The sequence below is a fragment of the Coregonus lavaretus genome, assembly GCF_964263955.1.
Source record: "Coregonus lavaretus genome assembly, contig: HAP1_SCAFFOLD_317, whole genome shotgun sequence".
NCBI lineage: Eukaryota > Metazoa > Chordata > Actinopteri > Salmoniformes > Salmonidae > Coregonus > Coregonus lavaretus.
In genome coordinates, this window is record NW_028167105.1 from 280,218 (window position 1) to 286,217 (window position 6,000).

Consider the following 6,000-nt stretch of genomic DNA (forward strand, 5'->3'; position numbering starts at 1 on the left):
CACACAGCCACTCCACTGAACAGCAGGATAGTGATTGCTTTGCAATGCTTGCAGTTAGCCACTGATTCTTTCCAAACCACTCATTGTTGAATTTGCGATTACCAACTTGTTGCGTAATGTTTATGTCCAATGGTCGATTTATCTATAATTTCTCTTCATTATTTATCTCCATATGACTGAAAAGGATTTGCCAGTAGATTGTCGAATTGATTCATGATGATGACTGCTTGTCTAGCTTGCTAGCTAAAATGTTGAAAGTATGACGTTGACATGATCAGTCCAATCAAAGCTACTGTTGATATAACGTGATTTTACGTCATTTTATCTGTGGCCAATGACCTTGAGCCTTCTTGGATGGGCACTTCTAATGTAACTCAATGGCAGCACCCAAGGGGCTTGAATTTTCGAGCTCTACCCTTAGAGTTTGCGGCGAGGTAGTGTCCCCATGAGTGACAGAACACTGAGCCAATCACGATGCAACTAGAGAACATTACCAACCCCTACGCTCCGTATTTTCCGCCGGCTGCCCCACCACCACAGAAAGCACTGAGCTAGGCTGAAACACCTGCATTTTGGAGCTGCCTTACTCAAGAAAGCAAAAAAGAGACCATATTTGTATGTGGCTTTATTAACTGTTTTTGAGGGTTTTCATGATTATTATTATTTTAGGGGGTAGATCAGCTTTAATATTGCAGATAGATTGTAACTTCCATCAATATACTTGTATTCATCACTTCCAATCCCCCGTATGTTTTTTTTCTCGCAAATATATATATATACATATACATACAGTGAGGAAAAAACGTATTTGATCCCCTGCTGATTTTGTACGTTTGCCCACTGACAAAGAAATGATCATTCTATAATGTTTAATGGTAGGTTTATCTGAACAGTGAGAGACAGAATAACAACAACAAAATCCAGAAAAACGCATGTCAAAAATGTTATAAATTGATTTGCATTTTAATGAGGGAAATAAGTATTTGACCCCCTCTCAATCAGAAAGATTTCTGGTTCCCAGTTGTCTTTTATACAGGTAACGAGCTGAGATTAATCAAATCAAATCAAATCAAATCAAATCAAATTTTATTGGTCACATGCGCCGAATACAACAGGTGCAGACATTACAGTGAAATGCTTACTTACAGCCCTTAACCAACAGTGCATTTATTTTAAACAAAAAAGTAAGAATAAAACAACAACAAAAAAGTGTTGAGAAAAAAAGAGCAGAAGTAAAAAATAAAGTGACAGTAGGGAGGCTATATATACAATAGAATAAAGTGACAGTAGGGAGGCTATATATACAGGGGGATACCGTTGCATAGTCAATGTGCGGGGGCACCGGCTAGATTAGGAGCACACTCTTAAAGGGAGTGCTCCTAATCTGAATGTATTACCTGTATAAAAGACACCTGTCCACAGAAGCAATCAATCAATCAGATTCCAAACTCTCCACCATGGCCAAGACCAAAGAGCTCTCCAAGGATGTCAGGGACAAGATTGTAGACCTACACAAGGCTGGAATGGGCTACATGACCATCGCCAAGCAGCTTGGTGAGAAGGTGACAACAGTTGGTGCGATTATTCGCAAATGGAAGAAACACAAAATAACTGTCAATCTCCCTCGGCCTGGGGCTCCATGCAAGATCTCACCTCGTGGAGTTGCAATGATTATGAGAACGGTGAGGAATCAGCCCAGAACTACACAGGAGGATCTTGTCAATGATCTCAAGGCAGCTGGGACCATAGTCACCGAGAAAACAATTGGTAACACACTACGCCGTGAAGGACTGAAATCCTGCAGCGCCCGCAAGGTCCCCCTGCTCAAGAAGCACATATACAGGGCCGTCTGAAGTTTGCCAATGAACATCTGAATGATTCAGAGGAGAACTGGGTGAAGGTGTTGTGGTCAAATGAGACCAAAATGGAGTGCTTTGGCATCAACTAAACTCGCCGTGTTTGGAGGAGGAGGAATGCTGCCTATGACCCCAAGAACACCATCCCCACCGTCAAACATGGAGGTGGAAACATTATGCTTTGGGGGTGTTTTTCTGCTAAGGGGACAGGACAACTTCACCGCATCAAAGGGACGATGGACGGGGCCATGTACTGTCAAATCTTGGGTGAGAACCTCCTTCCCTCAGCCAGGGCATTGAAAATGGGTCGTGGATGGGTATTCCAGCATGACAATAACCCAAAACACACGGCCAAGGCAACAAAGGAGTGGCTCAAGAAGAAGCACATTAAGGTCCTGGAGTGGCCTAGCCAGTCTCCAGACCTTAATCCCATAGAAAATCTGTGGAGGGAGCTGAAGGTTCGAGTTGCCAAACGTCAGGCTCGAAACCTTAATGACTTGGAGAAGATCTGCAAAGAGGAGTGGGACAAAATCCCTCCTGAGATGTGTGCAAACCTGGTGGCCAACTACAATAAACGTCTTGACCTCTGTGATTGCCAACAAGGGTTTTGCCACCAAGTACTAAGTCATGTTTTGCAGAGGGGTCAAATACTTATTTCCCTCATTAAAATGCAAATCAATTTATTAAAAAAATTATATGCGTTTTTCTGGATTTTTTTGTTGTTATTCTGTCTCTCACTGTTCAAATAAACCTACCATTAAAATTATAGACTGATCATGTCTTTGTAAGTGGGCAAACGTACAAAATCAGCAGGGGATCAAATACTTTTTTCCCTCACTGTACATACATATAAGTACACATATCCTTTTTTTAAATATATTTCCCTTTATTACTTTCCAACCCCACCACCCCTTCCCTAATTGGAGTAAACTAGTGAACAACAATGCTTAGGCCTCTACTTCCAGCTTATACATACTACAGTGAGGGAAAAAATAACATTCAATTGGTAGCAAGAATTTTGTATAATCATTTAAATTGAAAAATTCTAAGTTTTGAATCCGGATTCGTTTTGCATATCAGTTCATAAACACTATGCCATGGGATCGGTACGTCAAAAATCTCTTCCCAACTATTTTGCAATCTATATGGGACGGCTGTCAATCTTTTGGTCCTTAAATGAAACTGGTAAACTTTTTTATTTATCAACATTTTCTTTAACCAATTATGTTCTTTAATGCGGCCGACAGACAAGTTCCTTACTTTCTCCCCCTTCCACTTTCCTCTTCCATTTTTGCGGTAATGCTGCAATTATCTGGTTGTAATTTTGTGTAGAGCAGACATTTCCATATGTTTTTGTTAGCTGCATGTGCGACATAACTCCACCATTCCTACCGATAATATAATTTACGAAGATTATACCTTTTTTAAACATTTTTTCAAAAAGTAATGTTTTTTTTAATCAATTAGTATATTTGAGTTTAACCACAATATTTGTTGATTTATTTGTTCTGTCGTTTCTGGAGGATTAAATTGAAACTTTCTATGGCTTGTTTTAGAAATAGTGATATTTGGGAGATGATTTCCTTTCCAAATAACTGAATGTGAGGGGTTGTAATCTGAATAAAGGGAAAAAGGCCATTCTTGAACATTAGGTGAGACAATCTTACTAGTTTGCTAGAGAACCAGTTCGGATTTAAGTATAACTTTTGTATGACTGAAGCTTTTAGTGATAGGTCTAATGCTTTAATATTTAATCATTTCTGTCCTCCGAATTCATATTCATTATATAAATAGGCCCGTTTAATTTTGACTGGCTTGCCGTTCCAAATAAAATGTCATCTTTTTTTATTTTTAACTGTTCACTAGGCGTAGGCAAAACCATAAGCAAATAGGTAAACTGGGATAATACTAAAGAGTTAATCAGGGTGATTTTTCCACAAATTGACAGGTATTTACCTTTCCATGGTAGCAAGATCTTATCTATTTTTGCTAACTTTCTATTAAAATGTATTGGAGTGAGATCATTTATTTCGTTTGGGATATGTATTCCGAGTGTATCCACATCACCATTTTATTGGTAAACTACATGGTAATGTAAAAATTGTATTTTGATGATATGTGACACGTATTAATGCCAAAATAACATGCAAAACAGACCAATTCTTTTTTTTTAGCTAAACAGGTAGGGCTCTGCCCCACATGCCCTGAATGACGGGTCGCCACTGTTTGGGATTGCCAGGATTTACTACGTAACATTTTGCAGGGGTTGTTGAGTGGTAGTGTTCTGTCCTCTCGGACCGTTGGTCTGGAGTAGTCTTAGACAGGGTGGAATGGGGTGTTTTTTAAATATATATATGTTTAAAGAGGGCTAATAGTTGGCAGGGTCGTTTTCCTTTTCCCCAATGTTGTATTATGTATCAATAATTTAATGTAGGTAGGCCGTGAATGGCCTCACACACCACTACAGTAGGTGGCAGTGGATGCACCGAAAAGTTGAACGCGATCCGCCAACCAAATCATAAAGAAGAAGAAGCTCGTCAGCAGCCTGCTAAAAAAAAAAGTAGAAGTATCCAGACACGTTATGTGTATGTTAGCCAATGTGTTTTAAATACACTGATGTTTACGCCTTAGTACCGCGAATCGGTTTTATTTCACATCCAGCTAGCTACGACGTTATAGATAGATGGCTACGTCCGTTTCGATAGCACCAGTGGCTGAAGATAGCTAACGTTAGTTAGCTAACTTTCCACCAAAACGCTTTCCAGAAATGAAAAAACGCCGGAGACAGAGTATGAACGGCTTGTAACATTTTACAGATTAAGTTAAAGGATTCATTTTACATTGGTGATTCAAGAACCGTTGGTGTCCGCGTAGTGCTGTGTGCTCTTTCGTCAAACCAGCTAGCTAGCTATCTTCGTTGGTGTATTGACCAAGCTAGCTAACTAACATACATTTACATTTTAGTCATTTAGCAGACGCTCTTATCCAGAGCGACTTACATGAGCAATTAGGGTTAAGTGCCTTGCTTTAACAGATTTTTCACCTAGTCGGCTCGGGGATTAGAACCAGAGACCTTTCGGTTACTGGCACAACGCTCTTACCCACTAAGCTACCTGCCGCCCACCAACATCCCCGACCATGAGTTCACTAAGCTACTCCCCCCTTGCTAAAGAAGAGGAGGGCTGCTGGACGGAGAAAGAGGGTCTGTGGATGAACATTGTCGTAAAAGAGGAAGGGGAAGTTATTACAGTGAAGGAGGAGGCTGAAGAAGAGGATGCAGGTTTTGGAGTGAAGACGGAGGAGGAGGAGGGGGCTGTCACAGTGAAAGAAGAAGAGAATGAAGAAGCTTTCAGACTGGAAGAGGAGGAAGATGAGGCTATCACAGTGAAAGAAGAAGAGGAGGATGTTATAGTGAAAGAAGAGGAAGAACCTTTTGGAGTGAAAGAGGAGGAGGCGACTGAAGATCTGATTGACACCAGTAAGTACTATCTTAAAAACAGGGGCACAAACTGTCTGCAGTTGTTGAACCAAAGTGTGGTTTTTAAGGGGCATTCTACTGAAGCTCTACACTTGTTCTGTAGGAATTGGGTCGTTCCATATGATTTCAATCACCTTCTGACTGCGCCCCTTTTTGATTTGAACGAAACCCTACATACAGTACATTCGGAAAGTATTCAGACCGCTTGACTTTTCCCACATTTTGTTAATTTACAGCCTTATTATGAAATGGATTACATTGTTCCCCCCCTCAATCTATACACAATACCCCATAATGACAAAGCAAAAACAGGTTTAGACATTTTTGCAAAAAAACAACAACTGAAATATCTCATTTACATAGGTATTCAGACCCTTTACTCAGTACTTTGTTGAAGCACCTTTGGCGATTACAGCCTTGAGTCTTCTTGGGTATGATGCTACAAGCTTGGCACACCTGTATTTGGGGAGTTTATCCCATTCCTCTCTGCAGATCCTCTCAAGCTCTGTCAGGTTGGATGGGGAGCGTCACTGCACAGCTATTTTCAGGTCTCTCCATAGATGTTCGATCAGGTTCAAGTCCGGGCTCAGGCTGGGCCACTCAAGGACATTCAGAGACTTGTCCCGAAGCCACTCCTGCGTTGTCTTGGCTGTGTGCTTAGGGTCA